The following is a 17591-nucleotide window of genomic DNA, read 5'->3' as shown; positions in this document are numbered from 1 at the left end:
AACACACCTGCTATTTGTGTTGTAAGGGTTTATAGTAGTACGTGCATACTATTTTAAGAAACAATAATGGCTAACATTGTAAATTTAGAAAATATAATATGCCAGTCCCTCTAACATGCGTTATCTTGCTTAATTCTTACAACAATCCTATATCCGATTTATTGTTTTTACCTTCATTTCACTGTTGCAAAACTGAAGCTTAAAGAGAGTGTCTGCACAATGTCAGACAGCTGTTCTGTGTTGGAGCAGAAATTAAAATCCAAGACATCCTGCTTTAGAATGCAACACCATCATCACCCCCCCCCCCAAAATAACATATAAGAAGGATTACCATATAGTTAAGAACCCTTTCAAAGTTTCTACAGATGAGTCTCCTAGCATCTAGAATCTCTGATTTCTTCTCAAGTTGGAGAACGTGGGATTCTATGAGAAGAATGAGGGCAAGTAAAAAGTTCACATAGGGGATCTGAGACAATGAAAATAAACAAAGAGCCATATATAATGCATTGAAGGGATGAATTGAAGAAGGTGGAAAAGGGGAGGAAGGATAGAAAGAAAAACATTTTGTGTCTTATTACTGCTTTATCACCCAAATGGGAAGGCATAATATCTCAACTATGATGGCTGTAGATGAAAATGAATGGAGATGAAAAGAGAAAATCAATATACTAAATGAACATCCAACAGCCAGTTATGCCAACTGAAGATTTCCAAGCAATTTTACAAAGTAAGTGGCAAAAAAACAAACAAACAAACAAAAAAACCAACACCTCACAAAACTTCAAAAGAACACCAAGAAGTAGAGTAGTGACTTTACAGTTATTCTGAATAACTCTTGAGGCTTCTCAGGACAGGTCAGACCCTCCCTAGGCTACCACAAGGTTGGCTGATGATGACATGCAGGACATCTCTCAGGATCACTTCCAGGAGACACCAGCAGCATGGAAGGCTTTGAAATTCACGGAGTATATGCTGATGTTGAAAATTATGGTTGCTGAAGCAATGTAACAGGCCAAGTGTGTGTCTCTCAACCCAGCTGGGGCCCAGCAGTGCTGTGAGCAGCTACTCATTTGTGGGATGTCCACCATGAACCCTTCCCTCCCAGCACACGTGACTTGTTGTTTGAGGTACAGTCCAAATAGTGTTCTCCCTTTCAATGCAGTTCCCAGCCTTGCTCTTCTGGGCTTCTCTCTCTCTCTCTCTCTGTTGTGTATGCTAATGAGTTACTTACCCAGAGGAGGACTAAGCCTGCATTTTTCTGTGTTTCCATTAATGACATCACTAGCAGCTGGGGAACATTCTGAAGCTTAGAGTCAGTCACTGTGCCTCCCTCCCCTCACATGCATGCCACCCAGTGACAGAGCCTGGAGTTCTTTCCTTTCAAAGGCCTCTCAAAGCCCTCTTTCCCACTACCTCTGCTCTAATTTGCTTCATCATCATCTCTTCACAGGAATAGATGAAGAACCTTCAAATACCATCTCCTCTGCCATGTTCAATGACGCATGAGGTCATCAATGATGTATCTTGAAATACATGATTTGTCTCCACTCCAAGGGGATACAATTTTTGCCAATCACAGAAGTGGAATCTCTTTAGATCTGCCCCTGGAAGTAAGTATCCAGGGCTGTTGTCTCCTCCAAGGCTACGCTTCACATATAAACCATGTGAGCAGTCCCTCTCCAAAGAAAGCTTCAGGGAAACATCTGTTCTTCCTTCTTCGGCTTGTTGACGTGCTATTCATAACTGACTAAACCAAGAGAACAATGCAGAGCCCTTAACCTTGACCCAGACAAGAACACAGACCACTGAATTGGCTCCATATTTAAAAACCAAGACTTTTGTAAAGCAGTTTATAGCAGGGGTTGATAAGGACATGATATACGTATGTGATATTTCCATCCTTCAAAGCTTTGATGGGTACATGGTATCCTTAATGATCACATTAGACAGGCATTGTTGTTCCCAGTTTATAAATAATCCACCAAAGGTAGCGATAGGGGGTAAGTGTCATAGTGACTTGCATAGGGATTCCCATATACTGAGTGGCAGAACCCAGCAGAAACCTTGAATTCCCAAGTCTAGAATAAGGCACACATTGGAGAAAACTTATACCTCATTACTCTGGGTGCTGAGTTTAAACTTTAAGTCATTACATATCTATATATTTTCAGGCTCTGTCTACAGGCAGAATGCATTAGAAATATTTATTAGACAGGCAGTCTAGGAAAGATGACTGTTTTAGGAAGCTAGTGTTCCCCAGTCCTCCTTAGGTAGGGAACCTTAATTTGTCTTTCCAAATTCACTCCACCTCAGAGAATAGCTTTGTGGATGGAAAACCAATAATAAAAGACCAAACTTCGTCCAGCTTCAAATGATCGGTCTCTTCTCTCCATTGTGGTAAATTACAGGCGTACGTATATGGCTGTGAATGCCTCTGAGTAACCTGCCAGCCTACTGGGGAGTGCTCCCCTATGCCGACCCACTCTGCTCATTTAACACTACTCATTAGAGGAGGCTGGGGCACAAGTCAGCTTAACATGTCAATAAGTCACCCAAGAAATGCAAAAAAAATCCTGACAGCTGAGGAATCCCAGCTCCCTGCCTCCTCCTCAACAGAAACCCTTAGAATAAAAGGTTTCTCAGCCTCCTCACCAGGTCACTTAAATGAGTAGTGACATTTGAGTCCCTCAGAGTAATTAATTTCCTCTGTCTCCAATAGCTCCTCATATTTTTAATGAATTTTTACAAGTCTTAGATCCTCCAGCCTCCCAGCCCCCTCTCTAGTCCCTTGTTCCCCAAGGTCCCATAACAAATAGCTCCCATTCTTATTTGCCTTGCAAACTCACATAAACTGGAAATGATAAATACATTATCTGGGCTTTTTAACGGACCATTGTTTAATTTTCTATGCTTGTCTGCCTGAGGAAGAGATGAATATTACCTTGTGGAGAATAAGATTTCTATTCCACTTAAGGGGGTTGGGGCAATCTATGGCAGAAAAGCAACACTCTGTTCATCCTAATAGGCAGTGCTGCTAATTAAAATTGTTGGAAGGGACATCCATCCACCAGTCTATGATTCATTCAGCATTATCCCCGGTAAACAAGAAATAGATACTAGAATGAATGCTCGTAATTTGTCAAAAGAATAGGCATTTTCAATTGTGCTTTCCTGGCTCCTGTCTGAAGTACATAATTCAGTGTTGCCATCATTTAAAAATTTAGGACCACAAAATACCGGTACTTGCTTCCTAAGCTCGTAAATCTACAAGTCTGTTTCCTACACAGAAACAGTTATTTAACATGTGGTTTGGCTTTATATTCCATAATTGAGAATAGCTCTTTTTGTTAGTAAATATATTGCAATGGGAGATATTTCAAAAAAAAAAAAAAAAAAAAAAAAGAAGAGCTAACGTGGTTTTGTTTAAGATCAAACCAGTCTGAAGCCATCTATCAGAAGAGGGTAAAATCTAGGCAGCAAAACCTAAGGATCTTAATGACATTTACTAGACACTGAAAGAAATGAAGAAAGAATCAATATTCTCTCTCTGACCACAAACACAAGTAGACCAGAGAAAAGCCACCCTAAGCATTAATTCCCAAAAGCACCATGAATCCTCGAAGGTATTTTAAGGAGAAACATGAAAGCTGTCACTTCAAGACAACCCAGAGACATTTGTGAGCAATTTTCCCAAAGAGAAAAATTTTCCATGCGCCAGCAAAATCCAGCCAGACTCAAATGTTTACCTTCGTGTTGTGCAAAAGGGTTCTTCAGTCATGAAGACACAGAGCCAGGGTTCATCACCATATCTTGCTGAATGCTGGAAACAAACACATTTTTATAAAGCAAACATTAATTATGTAATGGTCTTTCTTCTTTCATCCAAGAAACATGTACTAACTTCCTACCATGCACCAGGCATTGGGAATACAGAGATGGGAAAAACACAAATACTGTCAACATCCAAAATCAACACTTACTGCCATTTGTTAAGTGTCAGGCAAAAGAAAAGTCCACAGAACACCTCTTAGGAGGGAGTCAGGATGTGTGTGTTTGTGAGTCTGTGCAGATCTATTTCTGATACACGTGTGTGTGCACACATTTGTGTGCATATGTATATATTTCCCACACACATTTGTAATTCATCTGATTCTCTGATTCTCTTAAAGGTATGAACTTATGCTTTGCAATCAGTGAAGTGGGCACTGGACTAACTTGTCAAGAGTCTTAAAAGTGATCATATCCTTTCATCTGTAATTCACCTTCTGGATTTCTTCTTAAGGAATACAGGCCAATATTTATACACAGAAATTCATCATACTTTTATTTGTAAGAGAGAAATAACCAATAGAGGAATGGTAAATTGAATGATAGTATTATTGCAGAGAACAGTATTATACATATATAAATAATAATTTTTTCAAGATATGGGAAACATATTTTTATAATACAACAAAGTCATTGATAAAGTTTGAGGTCATCCACGTGGAAGATGTTGGTGTTAAAAAATCACAATGGCTGTCTTTGTATCCCATGATAGGTTATTTAACTCTTACTTCTTTGTTTTCCAAATTCTCTACAGTGATTATTCTTGCACTATTTTTCTAACCAGAAAATCAAGAGAACTTTCAGTTCCTATATCACAATTTCTATGCCACTTCCCTCATGCCCTGCTCTTTATTCCAGGCCCCTGTAGCAATACACTGCATTTCAGAAGCTAACACTGTACACTAGAGTGACCCACTCCCTCCCTCTCCTCGAGAATTCCTCTTATTAAGACATCGTGCCATATTATCCTTTGCTTCCAATGAACCTAGTTCAGAGATTGGCAAATAGCTGTCACTCAATCAATGTTTGCTGCATAAAGGAAGGAATGAGTGAGTGAATGAATGAATAAAAGACCTAATCAATGTAATTGACTTGATTAAAATTACATTAAGAAAATGTTCATTCAAAATTATGGGTGAGAGTGGAAAGTTAAATTCCATTTGGGGGCCGGTGCTGTGGTGCAGTGGGTTAACACCCTTGCCTGAAGCGCCGGCATCCCATATGGGCTGCTCCACTTCCTATCCAGCTCTCTGCTATGGCCTGGGAAAGCAGTAGAAGATGGCCTAAGTCCTTGGGCCCCTGCACCCACGTGGGAGACCCGGAAGAAGCCCCTGGCTCCTGGCTTTGGATCGGCACAGCTCCGGCCATTGCGGCCATCTGGGGAGTGAACCATCGGATGGAAGACCCCCCTCCCCCCGCCGCCGCCTCTCCTCTCTGTGTAGCTCTTTCAAATAAATAAATAAATATTTAAAAGTATTTCATTTGTATTCACAAAAGATAAAAGATGGAAAGCAGAGAACAAACTTTGCAGAGAAGATAGTAAAAACAAGAAAAAAAAAAGAACCCTTAGTTACAAAAAATTAAAAAAAAAAAAAAAACAACCTCAACATAATGGAATATCACAGCCTAATGATCTTCCAATGTATTCCAAAACCCAGAATCTGCTTAAGGCAGAAGTATTTCTCTAGTGACAACATCCCATTGCAACAACGCAGTTTGAAGTCACATATACAAAAACTAAGTAGATGCTTGTTATTAGTTTTAATCAGCAGTGGCTGGTTAACCCTCAGCTAAAGAAAAATTTCTACACGACAGATCATTGTAGTTTTTTTTTTAATAGAAATTCAATTTAATCTACTCATAAAACTAGTGACATAGCCAGGACATTAATATATCATTATATTTTCCTGGAGACAGACCCAATTTTAAGAATTTTAAGAATCATGAATATGTTTGGCCTTTCTAAAGCTCAGTTTTCTTATCTATAAAATAGGTTAATATTGACATAACCCTGATAGTGTTATTGTGCAAAACAAATAAAATGACAGGAAGTATAGAATTCCAAACAGGCTTCAAGCTCGTATGTTTCTATGTCAAGACCTGGAGCTCTTAATATACATTAGCTTCTTTTGTATTGTGTTTCATGAACTATGCTAAGCACCATACAAATTCTGTTTCATTTCATCCCCATAGTGTTTGTCGTTAAGAAGACCTATTTGTTGACTTGATAATCCTTTTGAGTGCTATAAAATAGGAAGTAATGCCCTGTCCTTCATTTCTGATTTTAGTTGTCTGAATCTCTACTCTGTTTTCCTTAATCCATCCGGCTGAAAATTTGTAGATTTTGATTTTTACAAAGAACCCACTTTCAGTTTAATTATTTAATTATTTTCTCATTAGTTTTCTATCATGTAGTTTGTTTTATGTTGTCATTTTAAAGATGAATGAACTGTGTCACCATTTTAAACCCTTAAAAAGCTAAGATTCAGAGCCGGCGCCATGGCTCAATAGGCTAATCCTCCACCTTGCGGCGCCGGCACACCGGGTTCTAGTCCCGGTCGGGGCGCCGGATTCTGTCCCGGTTGCCCCTCTTCCAGGCCAGCTCTCTGCTATGGCCAGGGAGTGCAGTGGAGGATGGCCCAGGTGCTTGGGCCCTGCACCCCATGGGAGACCAGGAAAAGCACCTGGATCCTGGCTCCTGCCATCGGATCAGCGCGGTGCGCCGGCTGCAGCGGCAGCCATTGGAGGGTGAACCAACGGCAAAGGAAGACCTTTCTCTCTGTCTCTCTCTCACTGTCCACTCTGCCTGTCAAAAAAAAAAAAAAAAAAAGCTAAGATTCAAACTTAAAGAGTCTGGCTCCAAAGCCTAATCTCACTACTACCTGTTAGGAAAGGAAGGCACTGATCTGGGTTTTCACCTCGGCTGCGCCTTAAAACACACGTCAGATTCCAATTTTATTGTGTCACACTATATTATTTGATAGGCTATGGCTTCAACTTTATTCCTTCCTAGTCACACTTAAGTGCCCTCCTATTTATTTTCTTATTAAATATGTCAAGCATGAAGTTGAATATAGACATAATTATAACAAAAACCTATGTGCTGCCATCCAGCCTCACCAGACATTATCATATTTACTTGAGATCTTTTCTTTTTAAGATAAAACACAGTAAATATAAGCAAAGTCACCCATGAATTTCTCGTCAGTCCCACAAAAATAACTTCTACTTGCCTAAATTTTCATGCATGTTTTCCTGCTCTTATTTATATCCATAAACAGTAGATAACCTTGTTTTGCATGTTTTAAAACTTTATTTAAATGGAATTCTTCTGAAGCCTTATTTTGTTCAATATTATGTTCTAAATATTTTGGCACTTTGATATAACTTTTTGGGGGGGGGGGGGCAGGCAGATTTAGACAGTGAGAGAGAGACAGAGAGAAAGGTCTTCCTTCCATTGGTTCACTCCCCAAATGGCCACTACAGCCTATGCGCTGCGCTGATCCGAAGCCAGGAGCTAGGTGCTTCCTCCTGGTCTCCCATGCGGGTGCAGGGCCCAAGCACTTGGGCCATCCTCCACTGCACTCCCAGGCCACAGCAGAGAGCTGGACTTGAAGAGAAGCAACCGGGACAGAACCCAGTGCTCCAACCGGGACTAGAACCTGGGGTGCCGGCGCTGCAGGCAGAGGATTAGCCTGATATAACTTAGTTTCAATTTTTTTATTTTAACATTCAGATAGTATTTTGTTCTGTTATAGTCAAGCTTAATCATCCATATCAATGGACAATTGGTTGGTTTCCAACTTGTGCTAATAGAGATAACACTGCAATGGACACTGTATACTTCTTGGGCACAAGTGTGATATTTCTCATTGGACTTCTTGGGCCATACAGTACAAGTATATGTATCTTCAAAAATTATTAGATGTTGCAAATAGCAGCACAAAGTAGTGTTCATACTAACCTAGCATTAGTTATCATTACTAACATTTTGTACTGTCAAACTTAAAACTTTTTCTAATCTGATAGATTAAAAAAAGTGTTTAGCTTGCGTTTCTCTAATCATTAGTGAGACTACAAATTCTTTCATGTTTTTCTTGGCCATTTAGGCTTTTTCTTATGCTACTTTTTTCACACACTTATTTCTATAGTGTGGTCAGAGGGGACCACGTGCAATAAATGAAGAAGATGGTAGTTCGTCACATGTTGTCATGGAAAAACCAGAAGCAGGAAAGGGAGGGATGAAGCATTCTGGGGATTGCAGTTCAATCTTAAATAGACTAGTTAGGGAAGATGACATCAGGGAGGTGACATTTAGCACAAGACTGCACCAGGAAGGTGACATTTGTGAGCACAGTCATTGGAAGGACACACTAAATAGAGGAAACAGACAAATGGCAAAATGGTAATAATATTGGACAAAGTATGTGGTGGTACATAGAGGTTTACCATAATTATACTCTAGACTAATCTTTATACTTCAGATACCAAGCTTTTCACAGTTATACATGTTGCAAATATTTTTCCTAGTCACTTTTATTAGAGTGGCATGCTCATATAAAACATTAACATTTTTAAGTAACAAAGTATATTGGTATTTTCTGCTATGGTAGGTGCCATTTTTGTTTTATGCACTAAGCCCCTACACCTGGGTCAAAAAGACCCTTATACAGACCAACAATTCCTTCTGCAGTTTTACAAGTTGTGCCCTTTCACAATTAATCCACCTGGAATTGACATTGTATGAAACAAGCACAGTATTCTATAGTTTTTCTGTATAGATATGTATTGTCCCAGTACTATTCATTTTGTAGTCCATTGTTTCTACATTGATTTGTAATAATGTATTTATCATGGATAAAGTTTCAACCTGCAAAGTCTATTTGGAGCTCTATATTTTGTTCCCATGGTCTACTTTTCTGTAGCTGTGCAAATGCCCATACTACCTTCTATACTATAATTTTATTATAAATGTTCACAGCTGGTAAAAAATATTATAGCAATCATCTACCATTATTCACTCACCTGTCCATTCAGCCAGCCAGCCAGCTCATCCAGTTACCCATCTCTATTCATTTATACATATTTGTTGAGGACCTAACTGTGCCAAATACCAGTTGGATCTTTGTAGACTTAATGACAAACTCATCAGATATTCCTGCCTTTGGGGAGCTTACATTCCACATCAAACAAAAATGTTATTAAAGTTACAGTGTTCCTGACAGTGGTAAGTGCCATGGAGAGACATGAAGCAGAGAAGAGGGATCCAGCACATGTTCTTGTCTGACATAGACTAAATATCCAATGGGACAGAAAGTAATTGTTTTTAAACATATTCTAGAAATTTAGATTTGAGAGAAAAATAGAAAATGCTCATGTTAGGACTCTAGCAAAAGTTTATACTGTTTGGTGAAGAATCTCCAATCCTGAGGGAGTGAAAGGCAGCCTGTTCTCTCCAGGTTGTGAGGACAGAGGAGTCATTCACAGTAAACTGAAGACTGTGGCCACCTCTGAAGTCATGTTTGCCCCTCTTCCAAAAAAGTAGTGAAACTTCCCTCAACTGCACCTAAAGCAGAGGAAATTTTAATAAGTGGTGGTTTCTTACTCACTTTAAACATGGCTACATTAATAAGTGGCTTTTTTTTCCTCCTTCTTGCTACCTCCAAAAGAGGCAGTTTAGAAAGTATTTAGTGGTGATTTCTGTTACAAATGCCATTCCTACTTTTATGTTTCTGTATTAATCTTGCTTTAAATCTGAGTAGCATATGCTATGGTCATTTAATTTAACCTCTCTTTGGTGTTAGAAATTTATTTTACAAAATTGTGCTAAGACTTCAGAAAAAGAAAACAAAACCGCCATGGTTTAAAAAAATTTATTTCAAAAAAGTTTATTTAGACATCATTTGGCTGTTATATTTTCTTTGAAAACGGCAATAATTTATATATTTGTATCTCTCTGCTTTGGAAGTGTAACTATATAAGCTTGTTTACCATTTTTAATTTTACAAAAATAAAATAAATATTTTGGTAAAAAAAAAAAAAGGAAATCTCAACCCCCAACATAGTGATTTCAAGAGGGGATGTTTCTAGGAGGTAATCAGTTCACGGAGATGGAACCCTCACGAATGAGATTAATGCCTTCAAAAAGCAAACCCAGGGAACTCTTGCTCTCTCTCTCTTTAAAATTATTTATTAATATATTTGTAAAGCAGAGTAACAGAGACAGAGGAAATGGAGGAAAGGCAGACACACACACACACACACACACAGACAGAGAGAGAAAGAGAGAGAAAGAGAGAAAGAGAGAGAGAATCTTCCATCTGCTGGTTCACTCTCCAAATAGCCCCAATGGTCAAGGCTGGGCCAGGCTGAAGCCAGGAGCCATAAGCTTCTTTCAGGGCTCCCATGTGAGTGCAGAGGCCCAAGTACATTGGCCATCTTCTATTGCTTTCTCAGGTGCAAAGCAGGGAGCTGGATCAGAAGTGGAAAAGCCGGGACTTGAACCAGTGCTCATATGGGATGCCAGAGTCACAGTCGGTGGCTTTTCCAGCAGTGTTATCCAATGGCTCCTCTCCTGCTCTCTCCACCAAGTAAGGTACAAAGGGAAGTCAGCTGTTTGCAACCTGGAAGAGGCCCCCACCAGAAACCAGAAATGCTGTCACATTAGTCTTAGGTTTCCATCCTCCTAAATCTGAGGAATCAATATTACTTTTTTAAGCCACTAGCCTAAAGCATTTCCTTATAGCATGCTGAATGTCCTGTCATTATTCCAGTCACCAAGGAAAGTTCTGGGAATGGGCCTTTGACCTAGTCATTAAGATTCTGCTTGGGATGCTTACATATCAGATGGGAAGTCCTAGGTTTGACTTCTGACTCTGTTCCTGATTCCAATTTTCTGCTAATGCATAATCTGGGAGGTACCAGGTTCAAGCAGTTGGGTCCCTGCCACCCACATGGAACATCCAAATTGCAACTCTGGCTCCCAAGTTTGACCTGGCCCAGTCATGGCTCTTGTATGCATATGGAAAATGAATCAATAGATGGAAAATCAGTCCCCCCGCCTTTGCCTTAAAATAAATAAAAATAAAGAGTCAGATCTCTTGTGCTAGGATTAAAAAAAAATAGGAGCAGTCATAGAATGCATTCATTTTGCCTGGGACTTGGCTGAGGCCTCACTCACAATGCAGGTCCTGAACCAGAATGAGAGTGCAGTTTGTTATCTGAGAGCACTGGGAAGCCTAGAAGAGGGCTGCTGCTTCTGGAGACCTTGGAATTGGTCCACAGTCTCCCAAACACAGATGTTTTATAAGCCATCTAAGTGTCACACGCTAAAATTTAAAAAACACTACCTTTCCCATCTTCTCAATTCAGAGTAAAACTTCATGGTCTGTTGCTTTGTTAAAAGAAACATTTTATTGGCCGGCACCGTGGCTCAATAGGCTAATCCTCCGCCTAGCGGCGCCGGCACACCGGGTTCTAGTCCGGTCGGGGCGCCGGATTCTTTCCCGGTTGCCCCTCTTCCAGGCCAGCTCTCTGCTGTGGCCCAGGTGTGCAGTGGAGGATGGCCCAAGTGCTTGGGTCCTGCACCCCATGGGAGACCAGGAGAAGCACCTGGCTCCTGCCATCGGATCAGCACGGTGCGCCGGCCATTGGAGGGTGAACCAACAGCAAAGGAAGACCTTTCTCTCTCTCTCTCTCACTGTCCACTCTGCCTGTCAAAAAAAAAAAAAAAAAAAAAAAAAGAAAGAAAGAAAGAAAGAAAGAAAGAAAGAAACATTTTATTGACATACATTAAGTACATAAACCAAGAGATGTACATAAGTGGACAGATAAATGTTTTCTGTCATCTTGTTGCACTCATAGCCAACACTCAAATCAAGAAAAAAGCATTATTAGTTTCCCCAGAGTCCTCATGATTCCCCACCCCCTCTCCATATTTTTAAGCTGTATAATAAGAGTACTTTGTTTTTTATATGATATGATTCAAGGAAGCACTATTTATAACTATATACCAAATGATATAACATCCACACAATTTTTATACTCTCCATATTAACTACTATACATAAGAGAAGACATGTGACATTTGTCTTGTTGGGTTTGGCTTATTTCACTTAACATATTGCTCTCCAGTTGCATGCATTTGTTGCAAACGTCAGGATTTCATTAGTTTTTATGGCTGAGTAATAATCCATTTTGTATAAATAGCACATTTTTTTTAACCCAGCTGTCAGTTGATGAGCATTTGGTTGATTTTAGCTGTTGTGAATTGAATTGCTGTGAACATGAGACTGTAGGTAACTCTTTCATGCTGATTTCATTTCCTTTGAATACATTTCCAGGAATTGGATAACTGGGTCATATGGTAAGTTTATTTTTATTTTTCTGAAGAATCTTCACACTTTTTTTAAATTTATTTGAAAGACAGAATTACAGAGAGGCAGAGAAGAGAGAGAAGTCTTTCATCCACTAGTTCACTCCCCAGATGGCAGCAATGGCTGGAGCTGCGCCGATCCAAAGCCAGGAGCCAGGAGCCAGGAGCTTATTCTGGGTCTCCCACATGGGTGCAGGGACCCAAGGACTTAGGCCATCTTCTACTGCTTTCCCAGGCCATAGAAGAGAGATGGATGGGAAGAAGAGCAGCCGGGACTAGAACCGGCACCCACATGGAATGCCAGCGCTTCAGGCTGGGGCTTTAACCTGCTGCGCCACAGCGTCAGCCCCACCACACTGTCTTACCTAATGGTCATACCAGTGTACATTCCCACTAACAGTGAATTAGGATACTTTTTTTCTCCATATCCTCAACAGTATTTGTTATTTTTGATTTCTGGATGATAGTTATTCTAATTGGAGTGTGGTGAAGTCTCATTATGGTTTTTGTTTGCATTTCTGTGATGGCTAGTGATCCTGAGCAATTTTTCATGTGTCTGTTGGCCATTTGTATTGCATCCTTTGAAAAATGCCTATTTGTATCTTTTTCCATCCAGTACTTAACTGGATGATTTTGTTGTTGTTGAGTTTCTTGAACTCCTTATATATTCTGGCTATTAATCCTTTATTAGATGCATAGCTTGCAAGTATTTTCTACAATTCTGTCAGTTGCCTCATCACTTTGTTAATTATTTCCTTTGCTGTGCTCCTCATCTTAATGTCCATTTTTTCTTTTATTGCTGGTGCTTCTGGGATCTTATCCAAAAAGTCTTTGCCTCAGTCAATGTCCTACAGAGTTTCCCCTATGTTTTCCTCTAGTAATTTGATGGTTTCAGGTCTTAGCTTTAGTTGCTTTTTAAAGTTCATTTTATCCCAGTTTTCATATCTCCAGGCACTATGGCCACAAGTCTGGGTGAGAATTTAGTATGTTCTCATATTAATACAGCGGGCTTTGCAGGACTCTGGATGAGTTACTTCCCCTTTCTGCACTTCTGTTTCTCCACTTTAAAATGAAAGAATGCCTAATCACAAGCTTGGTGGGTCATTCAGGACTGCATGGAAGGATCCTGGTGCATTTGGTATACAGAAAGCATGTCATAAATGCAGGTCTTATTATTATTACATTTGTTATACAAAGAATTCTGGGCATTTGCCAAGGATCTCCAGAACATGTCCACACTCTGGCCCTGCCTGGGTCTAGAACCCCAGCATTCCTGGGACCTGTTACTGTCTGTGGCACACTGAGAGTACACACACACTCTAATCCTGGTCCCCATACTCTATCATCATTACCATATGAGGACTGTCTGTATCCCAACGAGAGCCGCCACATGTAAGCAGCATTGGCACCTGAGGGCTGCCTCATCTGCATATCCTGAACACTACAGCCTGTTGGATGGGAGTCGCAGAGCTGGAATGCACACTAATTATATCCAGGGCTTGCTAATTTGCATACACTCACTCAAAGTGAAGGTGTGGGCAGTGACATTCCTCCAAGAGTCCATCACAGGACTGGAGCTTTCTACTGCAATGTGCAAGGATCCCATGTTTTCACAGCTCACACAGCAGAGGTCTTGCTGGCCTTCCTCTCTACTGATGCTCCAGCCAGTCTCAAAGTTTGCAATTTCCTCTCTTAAGAACCCACACGCTGGCTCTAACCCACAGGGACAGTTCAGCAACAGCCTGGACAGTGAAGCATCCAGAGCTACAAGGTAGTCAGTGTGCTTCCTCTGCAGGTAAGATGCTCCAAACTTTTCCCTTCCTCCCAAATGAACACATCCATGTGTGTGATATGCATTAATAAGATGGAAGTCAAGAGAGGTCAAATACTTTTATGTTTGATACATATTTGCTATGTTGAATAATTCTATAATAAATATAAATAACTGGAAAAGGTTATCACTGGTTGTGTGCTGCTTATTATATCAAAGATAGCAGATTAACAGAATATAGTTCATAGGTCTTAGACTCCAGGTAGCTTTGAGAGACTGCTTCACTTATTATTTATTTAACTATCCATTCATTTTTTTAACTTTTTTTTTATTTGACAGGTAGAGTTACAGAGAGAGAGAGACAGAGAGAAAGGTCTTCCATCTGATGGGTCACTCTCCAAATGGCCGCCATGCCGGCACTGCGCCGATCTGAAGCCAGGAGGCAGGAGCTTCTTTCTGGTCTCCCATGAGGTGCAGAGCCCAAGTACTTGGGCCATCCTCCACTGCCCTTCTGGGCCACAGCAGAGAGCTGGACTGGAAGAGGAGCAACCAGGACTAGAATCCAGCGCCCATATGGGATGCCGGCGCTGCAAGGTGGAGGATTAACCAAGTGAGCCACAGCGCCGGCCCCTTTCCATTCATTCTTTCATGCAACAAATGTTTATTGAGCGCCTCTCAGATTTCAGACACTGGTCTAGATGCTGGTGATCCACTGCTGCTCACAAGTAAAATGAGGGCAGACAAGTGAACAATGATAGACATGGAATCCATACTGACCAGTGTGAGAACATAAATGGGGTTCACCCTGGAGAGAAGTCCAGGAGTTCTACTGCAAAGATAACTCAAGAATACAACAAAAGTAAGCTAAACAAATCTAAACTATACTTAACAACATATGCCCTATCTGTTCCAACAGCCCTGGGTCTTCAGTCACGTCTCCCGCCCTGGCTCACACATCTTGCACATTCCAAGGTCTGCTGTCTCTATATTCATCTCCTTGTACTGCCGCTTGCTTTGATTTTAGTCTTGGTGGACCATGGACCTCCTCTGCTATGATTTCCAAAATGTCCATACGTGTAGCTTCTCCCATTCTATAGAAATTCTCATTCAAGATAACTCACTTCTGTTCTCTGAGAGTCCCAATACACCCTTTAAGCCATAGAAAAAAGCTGGCTGCTAAATGAATTCTTGGGAAGCTTCTGGGTGACAGTTCTTTGGCCCCCAGATCTGATCTGAGGTCTCCACATGTCCCCTGAAGGCACAAGTCCCCAGCTCAGGGCTGCCTACCATGTGTGTTGTCTGGCTGAAACGAAGGGCAGCAGGGCAGAAACTGGATCTGCTGACATTGCAGTTTACACAAGCTTTCACGGAGGCTGTAAAACACCCTTGGTGGAGCACACCAGTAAATTGTCCCACTAATTAGTTTATTATTTCATTTGCAAGATCAAATACATAAATAAAAATTAATAAACCCTGAAAAATAAGTGCAGCACTGGAAGTAAAAGTGTTTCGCAGGTCATTGCCTTAAACACAGATATTACATGCTAGAATAATGTTAACACAAGGAAAGCAAATGATGCTGCCTTGCAGGCTGTAATGCACTCATAGCGGCTGGAGATGAGGGTAGATGTAGATGATAAGCCTTTGCATGGAAACATGGATGATGCTCTCTACTCTGTCATTACTTGCTGTGTGACCTTGAACAAGTCAAATTCCTCCCCCATTGTTACCCATGTGCTCATTTATTCATGAGTAAAAACAAGGCAGTTGGAGTATTTCTGAGGTCTGTTTCTTGTTTCAGCAATGGAATTTCATGATTATGGGAATCAAATGAAGACCAAAGCTACGTTATTATGAATTTGGCCAATAAAAATGCATTTGGAAAACAAAATAAAATCTGAGAATCCATTATAATATTCCATTATGGTCATAAGAACTCAGAGAGATCTTAGGTAACCTCTAACCCAATGCCTTATAAATGAAGACCAAAGACGATGGAGTTTGCATTCATTAAGAGTTGATTACGTGCTGAGAAAAGCGCTAAGGGCACTCACATATCAGCCCCAATGAAGTGACTCAGAACAAATAAAAAGTGAACAAATGCACACAGAGAAGTAAAACCAGGTGTCCCACTCCCCGGTCAGAGGCTTTTCCACTTAAATGTATCTGAACATCCAGGCTGTCAGGGACCCCAGGCACAGAGTGCTCAGTGTCTAGCAGCTTGTTGGATTCACAAAAGGTACCATGGGCTTTGGGCCCTCTATTGTGCCACTTTTTGCACACCATTCATACAGGTGCAGATGGCAAAAGGAGTCGTGCAGTCAAGAGGGAGAGACCAGCTTTGGTAATTGCTCCCTGGAGTCAAAAGACCTGAGATGTTACACACCCTGACTTGGGACCAGCTCGCTCATTCCCCAGAGTCTGGCAGTGCAGACCTCTGACAGTCTACTGCTGAGTACCTACTTCCCCTTTTGCCGTTGGCTAAACAGCACCTTCTCCCCCAGGAGAACAGCCCTTTCCAGGGACACTCAGCATCCAAAGACTGGCAGTAAGAGGGTTGGGAAGAACATCTTGGTCTCTTGGCTTCAATTTGGTACAGCTCTGTGGTGCCAGCTGAGTTTCAGTTTCCCATGGGATTGGCTGAGGCCTCTAATGTGACTGAGTCACTATTTAGCTCCTTCCTTTCATCAATCCCAATTCCTTTACTCCCTAGTAAACTTTCTACATGTAAATGTGTCTCCAGTCATTGTTGTCTTCCTGGGAAAATCAACCTGCAATGCTGTGAAATATTCAACAATGAAAATACAAATGATTTAACTCAAGAAATAGCAAGAAACAATGGTGAATTTTGTATAGATAAGAAAGCTTGAAACCAACGTTTCTCATGATGAGATTTCTAGTCTTGGACAGCCTGGGTAAACAATTAGGTGCTGGTAAAAGAATTCACTTCAGGGATGGCGCTGTGGTACAGTGGGTTAAAGCCCCAGCCTGCAGTGTCAGCATCCCATACGGGCGCCAGTTCGAATCCTGAGTGTTCCACTTCCAATCCAACCCTCTGCTATGGCCTGGAAAAGCAGATGACCCAAGTCCTTGGGCCTCTGCATCTGTGTGAGAGACCTGAAAAAAGATCCTAGCTCCCAGCTTCAGTTCAGCTCAGCTCTGGCCACTGGGGTCATCTAGAGAGTGAACCCTAAAATGATACTGTTGGAGGAGACTGAGCCCTTAGGGGTCAGTAGAGGCCAGAGAGCAGGCTACTGCAGAGGTGAGTGTGATGTCATGGGGAGGATACTCACTCTGATGCCAAGTGGAGCTGCCATCATGTGCTGATATTCCCTGTTCAATCTTGGACATGGTGCTGAACCTCACCACCCTTAGTTTCCTTAAGTATAAAACGGAGATGATTCCAATTCTGTATGAGTATTCTGGACCCTCTCCTACCCACCTTATTAGCAGATACAGTGAACCATTGCCTAGAATAATTCCACTTTGTAGGATAAAAATTCCATCCAATAGGTCTTTGGATTTCTTTTGTGCTTGGCTCAGAACTCAATAGGGGGCAGCATAATGGGCTTCTGGTGTAGGAGAAGAGTGAAAGAAAAGGCTTTGGTGAGTTTTAGC

General features: G+C 41.1%; 1 protein-coding gene across 4 annotated transcripts in view; it reads right to left on the bottom strand.

Moving 5' to 3' along the window:
- Positions 1–17591, bottom strand: part of DAB1 (DAB adaptor protein 1) — a 911827-nt gene that overhangs the window by 672262 nt on the left and 221974 nt on the right. For all 4 annotated transcript variants that reach the window (XM_051857724.2, XM_051857725.2, XM_051857727.2 and 1 more), the window contains exon 2: positions 3747–3820. The gene's annotated coding sequence lies outside the window, so the exon portion shown is untranslated. The remainder of the gene's footprint in view (positions 1–3746; positions 3821–17591) is intronic.

This window comes from Oryctolagus cuniculus, chromosome 7 (genome assembly GCF_964237555.1).
Source record: "Oryctolagus cuniculus chromosome 7, mOryCun1.1, whole genome shotgun sequence".
NCBI classification, from domain to species: domain Eukaryota; kingdom Metazoa; phylum Chordata; class Mammalia; order Lagomorpha; family Leporidae; genus Oryctolagus; species Oryctolagus cuniculus.
Note: the sequence above shows the minus strand (reverse complement) of the source record. Positions and strands in the feature narration are given on the sequence as shown.